Raw genomic sequence first — 19908 nt, 5'->3', positions numbered from 1 at the left:
CACCAAGTTTACAAGTAGAAGTCCTAAAAACTAGTAAGACAAATTTTTTAAGATTACAGGAAAATTCTTTCATTATCTTAGTCACAAAGTTAGACAGAAACTGAATTTTGTGATAACACAATACAGAATACATATAGATTTTACTCATATTTCATGGTTACCGGGATGTATATATGCTCAATTCTACTTCATCCACACAAAGCTACTTGTAAATTTTGTGCTTTGCATTCTCAAATATACTTGCAAAAATAACTTCCTAGAATTTCCCCCAACATTTCCTGCTTAAAACAAACAAAACAAACAACTGAGCAAAGAAAAATAACTTCAATATAAATTATGACTGAATCAAAGACATTCAGAGCTTGAATAATTTATTTCCACATAGTGAAACTCTGTGTCCTAAATTGAGCGGCACTGAATTCCTTTCCTTTTATTCCTACCAATATGCGTAAAATATACAAGGTTCTCTTTCTTCCTAAATGGTAAAGCTGTCCCTGGGAATTTCATTTTTCTCTGTGAAATTGTTTTGAGGAATACTCTTTACTCCAGGGTCTCACTTCAATATTTTATTCAAGGAGAAGTTAGTCAGCTTGATTGATACCAAGTAAAGAGGCATTCAGGAGAGAAAGAGAAAAGATTTCAGACTCATCCTTTCTGCTAGGTGGGCAAAACAACACAAAACCAGGCCTAGCAAGGCAGGCGTTCCTTCGGCACTGGCCCGCCCGCTTTTTGTTTCTCTGCTCATTTCCATCGGAGGGATGGACCAATCTGACAGCCAGGTATTCTTGGGCCTACTTGGCGGAGGAGAACCTTTCCCATTGCTAGTTGGATATCCTTGTACTTTCCTTCTCTTTTGGAGGCCAAAAAGTGTGAGAGAAAGTAAGGACTATAAATTTACTAGTTTGAAATACTGGTCGTGAGAGTCTTTGTCTCAGCTGGGTTGATTTTGGCTCTATAGAAATAACTAGGGGTTAACCAGAGGTCCTGATCCCTTTTCACAAAGACCATTACGTCTTCCTCTAAATAGTCTGTCCTGGGACAGGAGTGTGTGAAGTGCCCAAGTGGGAATTACCCACAGGGAGAGTGATGAGAGGTGAGGGTCTGGAGTTTTGCATCACCGTGGAAAGCAGGCTCTGTGGACTCAGAGGCGAACTCAGGGCGGGCCAGCCGAATAGAGGACAGGAGGGCCAATCTTTAAGGGGTGTGTGGCAGTATTTAGAGTACATCCACGGGTGCTTTGACACTCCTCCTATCAGTAGGTGGAGTCTATGCTCCCTCCCCTTGAACCTAGGTGCTCTTGTGGCTGTCTTGATGAATAAATGTAGCTGAAGTGATGCTATGTGACTTCCAAGGCTAGGTTAGAAAAGGCCACAGCACTTCTGACAGTTTCTCTTGGGATGCTTACTTATGGAGCCTCAGCTGCCATGTAAAAGGTCGCCCTGAGGTCACAGTGTGGGGAGGCTTCCTGGAGAGGAGGAGAGAAAGGCCGCCCAGTGGTTCTAGTTTGCCGCTGAGAGGTTCCAGCCCAGGTGCAAACGTGACTGAGGGAGCCGCCAGCAGTCCTGGGCCAGCCACTGGGCTGCAGCTGCGGAGGACCGTCCTAGTGCCACCCGTTCAGCCCAGGCTCAGCGGGCAAAAGAAATGAACAGGATTGTTTTAAACCATGTTTTGGGGGAACTTTTTATGCAGCAGTAGGCAATTAGAACAAGGCGCTGAGACACGACAGAATACATTGGAAGAATGATGCTGGGAAACTCAAATTCTCTCAGGAAAATTCCGGTGAAATGTCAACTGATTCCACTTGTAGGGAACTTGATTAAAAAGCGCTTCTTTCCAGCACGTATCCATCTCTGCTGTGTATTTGTGTGAAAGGCGGTGGCATGAATTCCATTTCCCTTTACCAGGGACAGCCTAGGGGAGGTGGGGACTGGAGGGGAGGAAAAGGAAATTTCCCCCTCTCCTTTTGAGTTCTTGGCTGAGACCCTGTAAGCAAAGACAGATTAACAAGAGAAAAGCAAATAGAAGTTTATTAACATATATGCCTCATGCGTACATGGAAGATGCCCGAGGAAAATGAGTAACTCCCCAAGGTGGCTTAGAATTCAGGCTTAAATACCATCTTGATAGGGAAAGGGGAGGAGGGAGGTGGGCCTCAAGGGAGAGTAAATTGTTTTCAGGAAAGAAGAATGGGCATTTAGAAGAACAGCTGGCAGAGATGTTCATTTGTGACAGTTTGTCTGGGTACAGTGTCCACTTTTATCAGTCTTCCCTGGTTGGAGAAACTCACGGGGAGGGAATTTATGATAATTGAGGTCCTTACGGAGACTCTGTTTCTAGGCAGATGACGGGAGTTCAGAGAAAGCCTCTCTCTGCATGTGCTGTTTTTCAAGTGCCTACATCTCAAAACAAGCACTCAACTGAAGCAGCACATGTTGGGGTGGCACGTCCTGGACTCCTGCTGTCTTGGTTGGGGTGGCATCTTCTGCTACCCTTCAGGACTATGAGACATAAGGGGCAGCCTTGTGGCAAAGCTTTCCTCCTTGATATATAGAGGCTCAGGAGTCTGAGGGCTTCCCTTCCAGCCTCTGGGTGCAGCTTGTGAGAAGGCAACGGCTGGCGACCACCTGGCGACCAGGAGACCACAGAGACCAACTCTGACACTGCAGAGGGGAGACAGGAACCACCAGCTCCATCCTCATTTTGCTGCTGGATTCACCACCCTGGAAGTGCCGGCCACTGGGCTTCTGTTTAGATAGTAAGCGTCCTTAATGTTTAAATTTCTGTTAGTAAGATTTCCTAGTATTTGTAACCAAAATCATAACTGATACACTTGACATAATGTGGCTTGCCAGGAATCAGTGATTTTTTAAAAAAGTTTTCCAAGTTTTAAATCCTTTAGTGTGTTCCCCAAGAGATCGCCCTGTTCCAAAGTCATGAAAGAGCGGAGAGAGTGAACACTTAACGCACAGGGCCGATGGCGATCCTCTCCTCCCGCGGGATGCTGGCCTTGCTTTAGCACACAGGAGGAAATTAGTAAATACATCTGTTTTTACTCTTTCTGTTTCTGCAAGTTTTCTTGCGTAGAAAATAATTTGGAATCCAAAAGTGCAGAATAAACTGCCACGTCAGATAGTTACTGTTAGGATTTTGTAATCAAGCTGTCAGGAGTTGAAATAAAGTTCTTCCCCGTCTGATGTCAACACTCCAAGATGGCCAGCTGCCATGGGCTGAATTGTGTCTCCCCCAAACCTGTCTGTTGAGGCCCTAAGCCCTGGCACCTCAGGATGTGGCTGTATTTTGGAAACAGGGCCTTAAAGAGGAAATGAAGTTAGAGTGGGATTGTTAGCGTGGGCCCTCCTTCAATAGGACTGGTGTTCTCATAAGAAGAGGATATGAGGATACAGAGAGAGACACCACACACACGCACGCACAGAGAGAAGGCCGTGTGAACCCAGCAAGAAGGAGTCACCGGCAAGCTAAGGAGAGAAGCCTTGGGAGAAATCAATCTGTCGACACTTTGATCTTGGACTTCTAGCCTCTAGAACTGTGAGAAAATAAATTTCTGTTATTTCAGTTGCCTAGTCTGTGCTACTTTGTTATGGAAGCCCCAGGAACTAATACAACAGATAGACGACATTTGACTTATGGTAATGTAGCTTCCAGTTATTTTATCACTTCATTTCTTCATTCATGAATAAAGGAATGAAAAATTGCAACTTAAGAGATATTTCCAAATAAGTTAAAATACTACTTTATATCCAATGCCACTTCTTTTGAAGGGCATACATTTTTTATTAGTAGGTAATCTGTTTCATCCCACCTGCACCGTGTGTGGAATGAATGTTTGCAGATCGTGCTTCGAAGGTGGCATTAAATTATGAGGCTGCCAAGTTTGCCCGCACGTCTCAATCTTACCTCGGGAAGAAGAAGTGACTTGGAAAAGCAGAGCTTGTGGTGAAAGAGGGATTTTTATCATGGAAGGAGATCTTGGAGCCACTTCTCATGAAAATGAAGTCTTGGTGAAAAAGAGCTGGAATAAAATTTGAGGCATTGATTTTGGTCTGTGCGTAGCTGTGAGTCAAAGATGTTAGAAACATTGCTAATCCTTTACACTTATTAGTGGATAAGGAAACACTTGAAAGATTTTATTTATGCTCAGAGTTCCCATAAGATAAATTAGTTTCCTAAAGAACATGATCCAAGATTTGTTGGATTGATTCCTTTTTAAGGTTTTTTGGATGCAAATTCATTTCTTCTATGTAATAATTCATGTGATTAGTCTTTTGGCCTTATTTTAAATTCAGTTCTCAAAACAGTTTGTCCCTAAGTAAATTGCAATGCTGTTTTCTATTAAATTCCTAAAAAAAAAGAAAATCTAATGGAAATGTCCTCCCTAGTATTTATTTGTTATTATTTCGTAATTAATGAAAATATGTAGTTATTTCTCTTTTCTCCCCCAGGTCATTTTGATAGTATGGAAATTACCCAGGATGCTTTCTAATAAAATAAAAATGGTAGGTCAACAATCTTATCTAGGTTTTCTCAGGTCTGTCTTGCAAAATTAGCCACCAGGAAATAGCTTATCTATCAAAATTGAACACTAGTATATACAACAAAATGGTATTTCTTGAACTGTAGTTTTCAGCAAAAGATACACAGAAAGTTGAAATTTTTAGTATTCACTGGCCCAGTTTTCAGTGGCATTCTTGGAAATGAAAGCCTAAATTTATAAAAAGAAAGGCAATTCTCTTTGATATATTGATATGCAAATTTGGGAAAGGCAGTCAATGGTTACCGGATAAAAACTGGAAAAGGCAACTGTAATTTTGTTCAATTTTGTTTTGTTACCAGGAATGTGGCTAACTTGTTAGAAAGTCTGTCTGGTTTTAGTAAATTAATGATCAATAATTAGAAAATAAACATATACAAGTAGAACTTTTTATGTGGAAAGTTTTGGCACTATCATTTCCAGGAACACAAGTTTTAACCTCTGCAAATGAGGAAAGAATTCACACAAAAAGGTCCAGGTACCAGAGGCCCAGCCAGCTGGGCATGTCTGACGAGCACCTGCCGGAGATGCTTTTGGAGACCCTGAGAGACGGAGTTAAACAGACTTTTTCTCATTTTATAAATATATTACGGAATGTTATATACTTTCATATAGCACTGTTCTGCCAAATTCACCTCCTTATTTTTAACCAGGTTACGAAGACCATAAACGAACATTTGCATGAGGGGTAGAGGAAGAGGTGAAGATTAGACTAAATTCTCTCTTTTGCTTCATGACAAAGAGACCACGACCATAACAGCCAGTATTTATCTAGCACTTACTCTGTGCTGGGCACTGTCCTTGTGCTTTGTAAAGTAACCTGTGAGGTTTCAGGGTTGTACTGAATGAAAAAACAAATAGATCCAAATCAGAGGAAAATTTTGATAATTTAAATCCTAGTGTTCAGGGTTTAACTAGAAAATGCCTTATCTCTATGTCCCCAGTATTCTGCAAGATAAGAGGAATTTCATATTTGATTCTGGGACTCCTGGTTATCCTACAATACCCATTCTTTCCATTTCTAGCAGCTGGCACATGACTGCTTGGAACAAAGATTATATTTCCCATCCTTCCTTCCAGCTAGGTACGGCCATGGGACTAAGTTCCGGCCAATAGATAGAAATAGAAGCATTGCAGGATAACACACAGGAACCTGCTTTAGGAGACTCTATGCTTTAGTTCGATCATCAGACTGGACTGTTTTGTTGCCTCTTTGGGAGAGGACTTTTGTACCACGAATAACACATCACGCTAAATGATTTCTATGTGTCCCACAATGATACAGTATGACAGCCAGCCTGATTTTTGTGTTTAACTTTTTTTAAAGGTGAAAACAATAAGAAGATGCAAGTTGAAGTCAGACTATTAAATTAAGGAATTGAGGTAAACAGATAGGACATGAAGTAGATATTAGAAATGAGACAGATCGGTAAAGACTGGATCCTTGAGTTGCTGGAGAATTAATAGGTGGCTACGCTAAGGCAAAGAATGCTGGTTCTTAACATGTAACAGTCCTGTTTATTTACAAACTTAGTTTTCTGGATTTTCAAGATCATCTATCACTGTCTTGGAAAGAACAGCTCACATTTGAATGTGTCTCACTGCCATGGAATTTATTTTGACATGCCTAAATTTTCTCCTATTGATTCATTACATTATTCATTTTGGCAATTTTCAAAATTAGAGCTGATCCATGAAAACATTCTCTCTGTGTTTTTGTATTTTTCACTCCCTCAGATAAGGACGTCCTTCTCTCTTATCTGACTAACTCCCACAGCATCTTGGCTCTGCTCAAGCATCTCTCTGTCTGGGAGTCCACCACTTCTAAAGATCTGCTGTAGATACCACAGCCCACTGTGCACACCTCCACCAGTGCACTTGCTGCTCAATGCTGTGGCTTTGCCTGCTCCTTTCTCTTCTCCACTGGACTGCAAGCTCCTTAAAGTCATGGACCGTGTCTTTCATCTCTTTCCTAGAACCCAGCAAAGTGTCTGTCTTATAGCAAATATGCAACAAATTCTTCTTTTTTAAAAACAATTTTTCTCAGCTCTGAGATTCAGAAAAATCTCAAACACATTTTTCTTTAATACACTTTTAAAGTTTGATTTATTGAGGAGTAATTCACATGCAATAATAACAACTTTTTAAACTTGTACAGTTCAGTGAATTTTGCCAAATGTATTTAATCCTGTGACCACGCCACAGTTATGATATAGAACATTTCCATCATCCCCAAAAGTTCCATTTGCTCCTTTGCAGCCAATGCCCTGCCCCGCCCCCAGCCCCTGGAGACCTCGCTCTGATTTCTGCCCCTAAAGTTTTACCAGTACTGTACTGTGACAGAAATGGAATCATATGTAGCATGTATGTATTCCTTTGAATTTGACTTTTTCTCTGGGCAGAGAGAGTCTGAAATCCATCCGTGGTGCATGTATCAGTCGTTTATTCCTTTTCACATCTCAATAGCATCCATTGTATGCATGGTCTAAATGCGCTTATCCATTTGATGGACCTTACAGTTGTTTCGGGTTGTTGACTATTATGGATAACGCTGCTATAAACATTCACATATAGGTCTTTACATGGACATATATTTTCATTTCTCTTGGGTAAATATATAGGATTTGGATTTCTGAATCATATGGTAAGTGTGTATTTAATGTTATAATAAAATGCTAACATTTCCAAAGCAATTGTACCAGTTTACACTTCTACCGGCATTATATTCTTTTCAGTTCATAAGTGCTTTTAAAATGAATATCATAAGTATACTCATACTAAGTTTTTGGTCTTATAGTTGTCAGATATTACTAAGTTACTAAAAACAACCTAATGTGTAAAAATAAATGGATAGATGTGCTGAGGTCTAGCTTTTTTGGTTGCCAGAGTAGAAAGGTGTTGAATAAGACCTGTTTCTCCCCAAATAATTCCTCCGCTGTTTTAGTTATAACAATACTTGAAATTCCTTCTTTGCAGTGTCATTTTTCCCCCCAAATAAGTTGTAGGGATTCCAAGTCACCAGGAATCCGATCTGGTAGGACCACCCCATCAAGGTTTGTCAGGACCGTTTCCCAAAGGAGTTGTGTGGGGAGAGCCATTCCAAAGATGGAGAACGGAGAGTGGAGAGTGGGGAGTGGAGAGTGGAGAATGGGGAGTGGAGAACGGAGAATGGAGAGTGGAGAACGGAGAATGGGGAGTGGAGAACGGAGAATGGGGAGTCTGAGTCCAGGGCTCACCAAAGCCAGGAAGAGCAGAGTGCCGCGATGGGGAGAGACACAGAAAGGGCCAACAGCAAAGGGCCAACATCAGGGCCGGAAGGAGACGGAACAGGAGGCCCAGTTTACTCCTCTGCCAGCGGGGGTGGTGGATCTGGGTTTGAGAACTAGCAGAGCCACTGTCTAATCAGGTGGCTTTAAGCAAATCACATAACCTCCTATTTAACATCAGAGTTTTTTCATCTGGAATGCCAAGGAAATAATGTTAGCTGAGTCTGCATCAAATGGGTAATTGTGGGTATTCTGTTGAGATGTACTGTTAAGTGCAATATGTGCTTCATAAATATCTTCTTTTATTTAGTAAAGTTTTTAAACTACTTTTCCTCTCTCTAATTCTCTTCTGTTAAACCTTCTTTTGAATTTTACTCTATATCTACCATATCAATGGTGTCCCCTCTCAGACCATTTAATCTCTTTTCCTGTTCCTTTAAAATGTCCCGCCCACTTTGGAGTAGGTAATCTGTGGCACTTTCATAAATTTCTTTCTACTACACTCAATTTCAGACCCAGAGAACAAAATTTTGAGGTTTTAGATGTGACTGGGATGTGCCCTTCAGGTTCAGGTTCTGTGACATGTCAAGGAACCCTCAAGTTACATTCCAACGAACTTGAAGTGGGATTCAAATCGATTTGAGATGCTGGAAGGAGCCTTCTCAATTTCTGAGGGGATGTAGGTGTCCTTCTGCGACTTTTCTGTTGTCTGTAAGACACGAATAAGCATCTTTTCACAAGACAATTTCCGTCATAGTCATTTATAACACGCCTACATTTTCCTGGACATTTTCCTACCCTCCCTTTCTATTTATAACTGCATTTGTTTTGCCTTCTTTGTGTTCCAGCATAATGTTTGTTTATAAAAAAGACATCATGTAATCCTTTTGGTGCCCTCTATGATAGGAAAGATGAAATGAAGTTTTAATGGAGTAAATGTCTCGCTAGGGAAAATAGATGTCTCTGTAATGATGTCATCAAGAATGATTCCATGGCCCCATTGTTCTCTGGGGATCTGCTGTTTCGATAGGCTGTCTAGCTCATAGGATGGTTGTTCTTTCAAGTAAAGCCAATCTCAAAATTATGCTAAGTGCGAGGGCCAGGAGTTAAGGAGTTTCTGAAAACAATAGCACAAACGAGATTCTTCGGGCAGCTAGTTCTCCAGACTGAGTGGACAGAGTAAAAATTTCGATTAAAGTCTTGCTTAATCTGATGTCAGTGACCAGGACTATTTGACACTTTGGATGGGGCTTGGCTTAGCTCGCTTTTTAGTTACCAAGTGCCCAGCACTGATGTCCATAGGAAGTGGATATTTGCCACTGGATTGCTATCCATCAGTGGTAGAGTCTGCTGGTCGTCCTCCATTATCTCTTCTCCCCTTCTTCCATAATAATAGAACCTCAAGTTTTAGATGGACACAGAGGTGGCCAGAGTTAACTACACTGTCAAGCCTCCTTTGCAGCTAGATGAGGCCATGTGACTAAGTTCTGGCCAATGAGATATAATCACAATCACCAAAGAGCAGCTTGTAGGCACCTTCCACAGAAGACAAAAGACATTATCATGTGACCTCTCCCCCGACCTTGTTTTTGTCCTTTGCTTTTTCCTTCTGGATAAAATTTGTATGTCATGTCTTAAGCCGGAGCAGCCACCTTGGACCATGTGGCACCTTGAAATAGAGGCCTCCTCTGTGGAGTAATAAGACGGAAGGAGGCCGGCGCCTGAGGCTTCCAGGGAACAGAGACACCACACTAGCTGTGGACTACACACCTCTCGACTTTCATGAGTGTTTTAGTCCCTGTTATTTCTGTTCTCTGTTGCTAGCAGCAGGATTTTTCTGATGCAATATACTGCCAGTTGTGGGCACTGTTAGGAGAGGAGCCATTAAAAGCAGGTGCGGCCTCGTTCTCACGGATTCCCAGAGGGGGTCTCAGGAAGGGAGCAGGCATTGCCTGTTGTGGGACAGGAGTCTATGGTGCTGGGTCTATCCTGTCACCTGCACTCAGAGCACACAGGCACTACACTGGTGCCAATTCAGTGTCTGCAGCAGGTAGACACTGGGGCTACCTTCCCCTCTTGCTTGCTCTGGAGCAAGCTGTAATGGTGCCTGGGCATCTGGCCTCCTTAGAAGCCGTGTCAGCTGCACTGGGAAGTGCTGGGTGGGCCAGGCACGCCTAGTTACATATGTCCCTCCCTATTTGTGGCAAGTTTTGTTTTGCTTTAACTTTAAAGATTGCAGCTGCAGATATGTTGTGATAGATGGCAGTCTGCCACTGCTCTAGTCTAACCCCTTTCTTGAGACAGTGAGGTAATGAGTCCCAACATGCCCAGGAATAGGGTATCCAGAATAGTAGAAAATAGTAGAAAAACGACCAACCAGGCAGCTGGCACCTGGATTCTAGTCCTGGCTCCACTGCGAGAAAAATGACAGTGAGCGAGCTAGTTAACAGCTCTGGTTCTCAGGTTTTACAAAGGTGAAATGAGGGACTGGGCCCTATGCTTTCTAAGATCATTTGTGGGCCTAGCAGTCTGTGATAATTCCCGTCATAACTAGATGAGGTCTACCATACAGTTTCATTTCTTTTTCTGAAAGTATTCAACCAATCTTTTAAGTATAAATATAGTGCAAAAATATTATTGGGATTGACACCAGAAGAAATAAAGCAAATTTTCCTCATCTTTGGATATCTGTTTCAGCATCAACATTAACCAGAACAAGAAATAAATAGCATCTTGACTGTCCTTTGGCGAGTGAAACTGTGTACCATGTGTTCGTCTGATTTAAACTTCAAAGCCAACGACAACAACGAACAGACCCCTCCGGGGGTGACATGGAAGTGGGAGTTGTGGGGATTGGGAAGCAGGTGGGCCTGGGTTTGATTCTGGCTCCTCCACTTAGCGACTCTATGAGCCTGGCCAATTGACTTTCCCTCAGTTTGCTGGTTTCCTGGTAAGCATTTTCCTAACTACGCTGGCAAGACTGAACCCAAATTTAAATATTCACTTGGACCACTGGTTTGGGGGCCAGGCCTACAGGCAGTTAGTCTTTATCTGCCGGTTCCAGATGACTCCTCTCAATCTTCCAGGTGGCAGTTGAGTTCCCAGCATGCTGAGCATAGACTTCATGAATAGCAAAGAAGGCTTGGCTTAGACCAGCACGCATCAGCCCTCATTGGCCACTAGAATTATCCAGGCAACTTCAAAAATATACAGCCCTTACTCCAGGGATCAGATTTAATTGGTCTACGGGTGGTGCTGGGACATCAATACAGAAGTTTTTCAGTGTCCCTCAGGGACCCTTTTGTGTAGCAGGCTTGAGACTCATTAGCTTAGACCTACCAGGGCCTCCTCAAGCCACATGGTGGCCTTGCAGTGGGTGGTGGAGCAGAGGGGAGAGCAATGTTGCTGAGCCAACCACAGAGTCCATACAATGGACATCTTGTAAAAGCCCATTGGTCACCTGCTGAGGCCACCTCAGCTCCAGTGTGGAAATCCGAATGTGCTTGAGGCACGGCTAGAAAACACAAGACCACACATTTCAAACTCATTTTCACAGGTGGTAATAAAAATGGTAAAGGCACAGGCTTTCATTTCAAAAAGTGTTAATAAAAACACAAACACGCTCCTCAGCACTTGGTTTTCTAACTACTTGCCTGTTGTAAACATGGCCTTAAGTGTCCTTAACAACAGAGATCAGAATCTTTAACTTTGGGGGCAGTTAGTGGTTTTGTTCAAAAGTTATTGACACCAGGAAAAAACAAAATAGAAAAGAAAAGAAGCCATTAAGTAAATAAAACTACACCTTGTTTCCTGAAAAACTAGACCATGCGTGTGAGAGTTCAAAATGATTTTCTCAATTTAAGCAATGCGTGAGGACTTCATGTACTTTCTGGCTGATGAGTCCAACACTTGGGCAGCAGACAGACAGGGGGAGATAGAGAAATTGTGCAGGCATTTCCCGGATGCTCTTTGTGTCACATGCAGCGTTCTGTCCTCGCCACCCATGCAGAAGCCAGTGGGAGCCCGGGCGGCGATGCCGGGTCCTCACCTTGAGTGACTGCCTGCTGCAGACAGTGCAGCTGGGCCTCCCTAGGGGCTTTCATGGTGTGCAAAAGCCTGAGAGAAAGAAAAGGATACATCTCTCTCTCTCAAAACAAATCTGGGTTTGAATCAAGATACTATTTTAATTTTATTAATATAGCAGAAAGTTGCCAATAAACTTTTTTTGTTAGAAAAAACCCCCAAGGATTTTGATCATCTATAAGGCATATCTAAAGCCATTGGTTGTGTCCCCCTAAAACTAACTTGCCGGGTCCACTTCCCTGATTTCCTCCGTGGCATCGTCAGTCTTTCAGTCATCTGACTTCGCTGGGCCATCGGATGCTATTTCCCATCCAGACCTCCTGAAGCCAGCCATCTCCCTCTTTGCACGCCGCTGTGAGCTCCAGGACCCAGAGCCTCCGCGGCGCCGCCCTGGACTCGGGCACGGCCTCTCCCAGGCTCCTTGCCTGTAGCCTGTCTTCTCAGTTACTGTGAGCTCCATTGCCAGAGTAGGCATTTTTACAACAAGATTTTTTTTATCATTCTTTGGTTTAACAAGCATTTATTTTAATATAATGGAAAGACCATGGACTTAGATGTCAGAGAGCTCTGAGTTCAGATCCTGGTTCCAAAACTTACTAGCAAATCACTTGACTCCTCTGAGCCTCAGTTCCCCATCTATAGCATAGAGATAAAAATTAAGTATCACGGATCGATGTTTGCAGAAGGCCTCATGCAGTATCTGGCCTGCACTCTGTGTATTACCACATTTAGAAGGTTAAAGTGCAGAACCTTGGCTCCTTCCGAGTTCCACTTCTATTCCAGTTGTGTTCACAAACTTGCTGCTTTGTTTATTGCCCCAAACATTTCCTGTCTCCTGCTATTTTTCAACTTCTCATTTTGACCTTTGTGCTTGGAATGCTCACTCCTAGTCCTTTAACGTCTTCTCCAGCTAGAAATTCTTCAGGGACCGCTTCACCATACCATGCTTTCTCTTCCCATGAACTCCTCACAATTCTGATCGCTCGGAGACCTCTCTGCACGGTCTCTCACACCTCTGTGTGTCTTTACAGCAGAGGCATTTACTGCTTTGGTTCCAGATGATCTCTTCTAGGCTGTCTGTATACCAGCAGCCTTGGATCTGGAGGGGATCATTTCTCCCTCCAGAGCAAAGGGCAAGTTTGTTTACTGTCCAGTATAACAAAGATAATGTCTCCTTTCAGGGCAAAAGTCAGACAGGCTTATTGCCCTTATAAAGGGTTCCCCAAGCTCAGCTTCCGTTCCTGTAATGTAACCCACTGCAAATGACGGGTCAACGGACCCTCTTTGCATCACCCGGTCGGAATTGGGGCTTGGGAACCAGCACAAATGATGATACTCGGGCCACTGCTATTGCCGTGAGGAATGTAGTCCTTTGTCCTGGTTCCTTGTGTGTCTGCCAGCATCCATGAAATGGTAGCCGACTAACTTGTTAGCTCGCAAGTGGGATAAAATTTCACACCCTTCACAGTTCTTGACAACTATTATTATTGTTATTATTATTATTTGGTTGTTGTGGCTCCTAAATGTTTTTTCATAACAATCTACTCTTTCTGCCCTTTTTTCTTGTCATTGGTTTGTGGAGAGATTGGTTTACAGAGAAATTGGTTTGTGGAGAAATTGTTTTCTTTTTTTTCCTGTGGAATGTTCTGAATGGTGGATTAAGCTAATTTCTTCCTGTGATGTCATTTATCCTGTTTCTCTATACCGTGTATTTCCTCCGAAATTATTTTTCACGTTGGTCTTTTGCCTTTCAATTATACTGTCTCCACACCTCTCCTGAATCATTCGACTTTCTCTTATGTTTATTTCTGGCCTCTATTTATAGGCTTAAGTTTCTTATGGACAGGGCTTCCTTAGATTTGCCTTAACAAAAAAACCTTTCCAACGTTCCTAGGGAGCGTCACGACTACAGTAATGGCAGTTTTGAATGAATGCTCAGGGTAAAAAGGACTTGAGAGTCGTCTTAGATAACGGCTGTCTTCGTCCTCGTCTCCACCAGAGGGCGCTTCCCTGTGGATTTAGGAGATGCGCAGGCCGAGCAGCCCTGCTTTGAATATCTGGGCGTCAGTGCTCCATAAATACTGCTGAATGAATTAGTAAGTGTATAAAAATGCATATCAAGTGGAGCCTTGGTCTGGCTGGACTTCATCCTACCCAGGGGCTCCAAATGAGACCAATGAAAGCTTTGGACTATGATTTCATCATTATTACATTTCAGTCTGCTAGGCAGTAAGTTTGAAGGCCAAGAAAAAATCTTGAGAAAGGAATTTCCAAGACTTTTTCACATTTTCCACTAACCTGAAAGTGTATGTCAGTGTACACATACCTACTGCTGACACACAGAGCAGTGGCCTGACCAGAAGTTCTGAACCTTGTGCTACTTTGCTAGTTACAAGATAAATGTGTTCCAAGCCCCTTGCGGTGATAAGGATGACGAGCACAGTACTGAATCTTACAGAAACAAAGGAAGAAGCGGCAGAGGGTTGCTCTCTCAATTCTCAAGTGAATTTATTTCCTTTTATCTTTTACACTGTGCTCAAGGAGGTCAGAGCTAACTGAATAATCAACTCCCAGCAGCACTGGCCTTTGATGAAATCTGAAGGGTTTCTCCTAAGAAGGCGTCTGATCTGGATGTGGTGTGTTTGGAAGTTCATAGCTTTCCATGCATCCAGGCCTTCTTGAGGTCGGAGGTTGGAGCTGGCCACCTGCTTTGGTAGGAGGAGCACCAGGCAGGTACTGTTTTCTGCTCCAAAAGTGCCCACCCTCTGGTGGGGAGGTCGTCTCCCGAGGGGGAGAAGGTCTGAGTGAAGCCACAAAGCCCATGGGCGGCACTGAAACGGTCCTTTGCGCAGAAGCGGGCCCTCGAGGAGGCAGAACCGCAGGCGCCCTCTTCCTTCCTCAGCGGCGGCTTTGGTCTCCGCGCCTCGGCTCCGCTGGTGCAGAGAGGGGGTTGTCTACAGCCTCTCACTTGCAGCTGAAAACATTTTGAAGGAATCATCTCTTGGGAGATATGCGTGGGCCGCAGGAGGCTGCTTCCAGTGCCCCAGGCGTTCCAGAGTTTTGAAAGCAAGGCCTCATCTTAATTATCTTGCTGTGCGCTGCTCTGGGTTTGGCACTGCACAGCCCCATAGAAGGTGCTGGTTAAATGCGTTTTGACTTGCGTAGGGCTCGGGCGTGCGAGGGAGAGGATTCAGACACACTGCGTCTGACGCTTGCTGGTCACTGCCTCTGCGCCTCTGAGAATCACGCAGGCGGAGCACTGCCTCCTCGCTTCACACCCTCATCTCAAAGGGCTGTGAGGGCTTTCTTCAGCCCAGACCCTCAAAGTTTACTCTGGGTACGGCCCAGCGCAGCCTAGGAGCTGAGCGATCAGCGCACGTGCAGCCCAGCTTCTCTCTCCCTGCCCACAAGGTGCCTCAGCGGGAAGTCGCAGTGGGAAGTCTCACGTGTCGCTGGGAATGCTGGCTTAGTTAACCCGAAGCAAATCAATGAGGGGAAGTTAAGGGCGGCGCTATAATCTGAATTTCTTCCTGAAATTACGGCCTCTTGCTTTGTCTACCCCCGACCAGAACCCCGCAGCAGCTTTGGTGCAAGAATTTCCTAGGCGGCTAGTTAACGGGCATAAAGAAAGTTTATGCCACCTCCCCACTCGTTCTCCCATCCTGTCGCCTCTCAGTCAGTCCTGGGGATCAGATAGATAAAATGACATTTTTCAAAAGCCCCCCTAAAACTGTCGGCTCCCGCGGACGCCAGGGCTCGCGGTGACCGCTAGATCGCGCTGTCGGACAGGAAATCCAAGCTCTGGAGCCGCCGGGAACCCAGGAACCGGAGGGAGAAGAGGTGGGCGCAGAAAACGGTACCCGAAGAGCGAGGAGAGGGGGTCCCGGGTCAACACCTGAGGAATAAAAGCCGCAGAAAGCAACCCAACTGAATACGTAAATCCAACCAGCTCTGCCTCAGTCCATACAAACATTAACGGGCTCCAAGGGGTGTTAAGAACTGGACACACTACTGAAGGGCACACGAGAAGGTTTATACGCTTTTTACCCGTTTGTCCGCTTACCATACCGGGAGGCCAGCGAGGGGCCCTGGAGGCCCAACAATGCGGACGTCCTGCTGGGAGGCCCCGAGGCGCCCCTTCGGATGCGTCTGGGTTGCACTCGTGTCCTCTGAGAACGCGTGTGCTGGGACTAGCCTGTGGGTGTGCGTCTGTGTACTCCCCGATCCCAGTGTGACTTCCTTCCTTCTCTCATCCTGCTCTGGAAGTTCTGAGAAGGGATCCTTTTTCTGAGGGAGAGATGGCGTTTGCGTCCGTGATTTATGTTACCTACACTCCTTTGCGGCAACTATTTTCAAACGTATTAAATCTAAGTATGTAAGCGAGAATGCCTGGAGCGGAGCAGGAGAGGATGGCCACGCGGGTCGCCAAGACGCCGGTCTGCGTGGAGAGCGGAGCCAAGTGCGCGCTCCAGGGGGCAGACGCCTCTTCCATGCAGCCCATGGCCTCTAGCCTCAGGAAGAGGAGACCTGCCCCTGCCCTCGGCTCCCTGGCGGGCCACTGACTACTCCAGTCCCGGGATCCTCGACACATTTGCAGCTCCGAGCCAAATCAACCGGACAGGACTATTTTAAAACCAAGAATATCAGCTCCCAGAGTTACATTGCTCCCTAGTCAACAATATTGCCATCATACACACGCACACGCACTCACACACGGCACTTGGGCGAAATGCAAACCCTAGTCAGCCTGGGCTGACACTAAAGGCAGCAATTTTCCTTTCTAGACTGCGGGGGTCGGTTCCCAGGGGCGTCCCTGGCCGTTCCAGGCCGCGGAGCCTGCCAGGGCTTCCGCGGGTGCGGCGCAGCACAACTGGATGCCCGGACGGCGGCTGCGGGGGCTTCTCGGGGCTCCTTGGCTCTGTCCTTGAGGCTGCCACCCGCCTGCGTGCGTCTGTGCGAGGCGAGTCGAGGCGCGCGGGTGCAGGGCTGGCCTGGGTGCGGAGGCCGGCTCTCCACAGGTTGGGGATAGGGGCTCACTGGTACCTGGGCGATGCCCGCGGGCCGATTGTGCACGTCGGGTTATTTGCGCTCAGGACACACTCGCGCGCCGGAGGTTTGTGCCAGACAATGGGGCTGTGAAAATTTGAAGGGGAAAAAGCCTGTGCACTGTGCATGTGTGGGCTCTTTGTGCGAGCTGCCCAGCTGGAGTGGGCCGTGTGTGCTTGGGGAATGTGCAGAGGTGGCGATTCCCGTTTTTCTCCCTCCAGTCTTCTCTGGCTTCCTCTGGCTCTTGCTGGAGGCAGCCTATGCGTGGGGCGGAGTGCAGGGGGCCGCCCTCCAAGTTCTTGTCATTCTAAAGACAAGTTCCAAGGCTATCACTCCCGGTGGAGGGAAGGCCAAATTAGCGGACGTCAGATCAAACAGGGAAGAGAGGTTTACACTGGCGACAAGACCTCTGCTGCTTCTGTTGCAGGCGGTCAATTCCAGGGCGCCGCTCCTGCTTTTGCCTCCATGCCCCCTTCCCCATCCCCCAGAACTCAACCTTGTAGGGGTAACCCCTGGGCCTCAAGAGGCCAAAAGGCACAGGGCTTGTGCTGAGCTCACAGACGCGTGTAATCTGAACCTCTCCTGGAGACTTTGCTGGTGCCACAGTGTAAGAGCCCCGCGCTTGCTCCCGTGCGCCTAATACAATTTGGCAACCAGGAGTGCCAGGCTCCCTGCTCAGGGCCAAGAGGTGAAGCGGAGGGGGGAGGGGTGGCGAAGAGAAGAGATGATGCTGGCAGAAGGTCAGCCCCACATTTGGCCTCTATTTCCCCAGGAGTAGGGGGAAACTTACTCCCCTTTGTTGCTTTGACCCCGCAGGGTTGCAAGGGCAGAGCTTTCGGTCGGTCCCAAGCTTCCACCTGGGGCCAGGTTTTGCTCTCACCCGGGTGAGAAATTTCTACAGTGGGTGGAACGTGTTCCTGAGCAGCTCCCTGTTCCGAGGACCCCTAGGTTTCATGGAGTTCCTCGCCCTCTCTCTTGGCTCAAGTTAAGCTTCCAAGTTCCGTCTCGAAGCATCAGGGGAGAGAGACAGGACTGGGAAAGCCATCCCAGCGCTGAGCCCCGCGCGGGCGGCTGTCCGGGTTTGTCTGCCGCTCCGAGATAGAAAAAGACAGAGGCGCGCCGCGTGCACAGACAGTTAGTTAATGGAAACCCTGTAAATCGGTTTTAAGTGCACCCAGGACAGAGGGGGAGGAAAGTGTAGGTGGTGATGATGGGGGATCGGGCTAGGATGGGGTGGGGTCGGTCACGCATTCTTGCAGTTCTGAAAATGAGAGTCGCTTCCCTCCTTCCCATTGTTCTTAATTTAGAAATATCAATTCGTTAAGAGAAAATCGCACGGATAGGGAAACCCGAGCTGCCCAGCCCGTCCCACGCGGGGGGTGCGCGGCTCCCCTTGGCAGTGACCTCGGCTGCGGCGGTCGTCTTCCCTGCCCCCTCCCGCAGCCCCTCCCGCTCCTCCTCCGCGGCGGGGCACTCCGCTACGGCGATCGCCACCTCACGCCGAAGGAATGCTCGAAGTATGCACACGTTCCCAAAAGTAGACCTCCTTCACCGCCGGAGGAGCATACATCACCCCGTGGCAGCCGTCCACCTTCTCAGGCGTTTCGTAACCGAGTAAACTGAGAGCTGGGAACTGCCCTCTATTAAGTAGCCCGCGGCGCGGAGCCTCTTCCCACTCGACCAGGGCGAGCCGCCCCAGACGCGTCCGCGCGCCGCAGCCGCGGCCCCCGCCGTGCAGTCCCCTCCCGACCTGCCGCGCCCGCCGCTGCGCCCGGGGTCCTCCCCGCCTCCGCCCCCGCGGCCCGCCGCTGCGCACTCCCGGCTGCCGCCAGGTGCTCCCGGAGGCAGCGCCCAGAGCCCGGGCGTGCGGGGTCACACCGAGCGCCAGCTTCTGCGACCCCCGGAAGCCGCTGCCGCCGCCGCTTCTCGGTCACAGCCGCTCAGGTCAGTTCGCCTTCCTACCCCTTTCCCTTCCCAAAGATAACTGGGGAAACTTGCTTCTAGCCTGTGCCTTGCTCCGCCCTAAACCATTAAGGATCCGGGCGAGGAGCGTTTGGGCTTGTAAGAGTGGAGATGTGCCCGAGATTTGCCGGGTAGACTGGAGTTTTGTGATTCATTGTGTCTTTGAGGGAGAGAGAATTTAGCTTAAGAGCGCATGCAGGACAGCTGGTGTGCGTAAAGCAGCCTGCTCGGTGTCGATTTCAATGAGGGGTGCGCCCTGTTCGGTGGCCACCCGTCCCCGATACCTCGCGGTGGAGCTTTGTACCGGGATGAGCTCCTGCGCCCGGCGCTGCGGAGTTAGGGAGTGGCGCACGGTGCGGAATTCCTTGGGGCGCCGGCTGAGTGCTCTGCATCTCGTCGAGGCTGCGCGGGTGTGTGTGGCATCTTGAGACAGATTCCTGGTCGAGCGTTCTGGCTCTTTCCTATGCTTTTCAAAGCATCCGAGATGGTGGGTTAGTCCAGCTCTAGGGTACTCAGCCTACGCCGAATTCCCCCAGCTTTTGGAGAAAGCTGCCTCTTCCGACCTCTTTCCGAGCGCATTGGTCGAGGCCCTACACGGCGTCTATGGAACCTCTGAGCTAGTTTCCATCCCACATCCTAGAGTGTAGGGATCAGGACGCGTGAGGCCTCGGTTCATTTACAGAGCGGGGACCCGTACCCACGGTGCCCCAAAGCGAGCATCCTCAGGGATCCTCGAGTGACCATTTCGGGGCGTTCCGGGACCCCCTCCCCGCAACCTCAACTCAAACTATGTGGCCTTCTGAAATCTGCTGGAGCGTGGGGAAGGATGGAGCAAGAAATGAAATGAGCACTAACTTTGCCCTCGGCTAACTAATGTCAAGGTCGCCGTGGGTAGGAGGGGAGGTAGGTGACACGCATGGAGTCTGGAGGGACCCTGCGGGGTGGGGGGAGGGGTAACTTCCCTTTTTAACTGGACTCCATGGTTAAGGAATTAGCCACATC

At 47.3% G+C, this 19908-nt stretch overlaps 1 protein-coding gene and 1 long non-coding RNA gene across 7 annotated transcripts in view; one reads left to right on the top strand and one right to left on the bottom strand.

Annotated features, from left to right (window-relative positions):
• Positions 1–6625: 6625 nt before the first annotated feature.
• LOC139073604 (uncharacterized) lies at positions 6626–19750 on the bottom strand. Its single transcript, XR_011522509.1, has 3 exons — positions 19191–19750; positions 11155–11329; positions 6626–8524 (listed from the first exon to the last, which is right to left on the bottom strand). It is a non-coding gene; the product is annotated as an uncharacterized lncRNA (long non-coding RNA).
• COL12A1 (collagen type XII alpha 1 chain) overlaps positions 18412–19908 on the top strand; it is a 108519-nt gene continuing 107022 nt past the window's right edge. For 4 of the 6 annotated variants that reach the window (XM_070558952.1, XM_008522346.2, XM_070558951.1 and 1 more), the window contains exon 1: positions 18447–18888. The gene's annotated coding sequence lies outside the window, so the exon portion shown is untranslated. Of the gene's footprint in view, positions 18889–19908 lie in introns of all 6 variants that reach the window. The other 2 variants (XM_070558956.1, XM_070558954.1) reach the window with 2 other exon arrangements.

The sequence above is a fragment of the Equus przewalskii genome, chromosome 9 (genome assembly GCF_037783145.1).
Source record: "Equus przewalskii isolate Varuska chromosome 9, EquPr2, whole genome shotgun sequence".
Taxonomy (NCBI): domain Eukaryota; kingdom Metazoa; phylum Chordata; class Mammalia; order Perissodactyla; family Equidae; genus Equus; species Equus przewalskii.
This window is presented reverse-complemented; position numbering and strand designations above follow the sequence as displayed.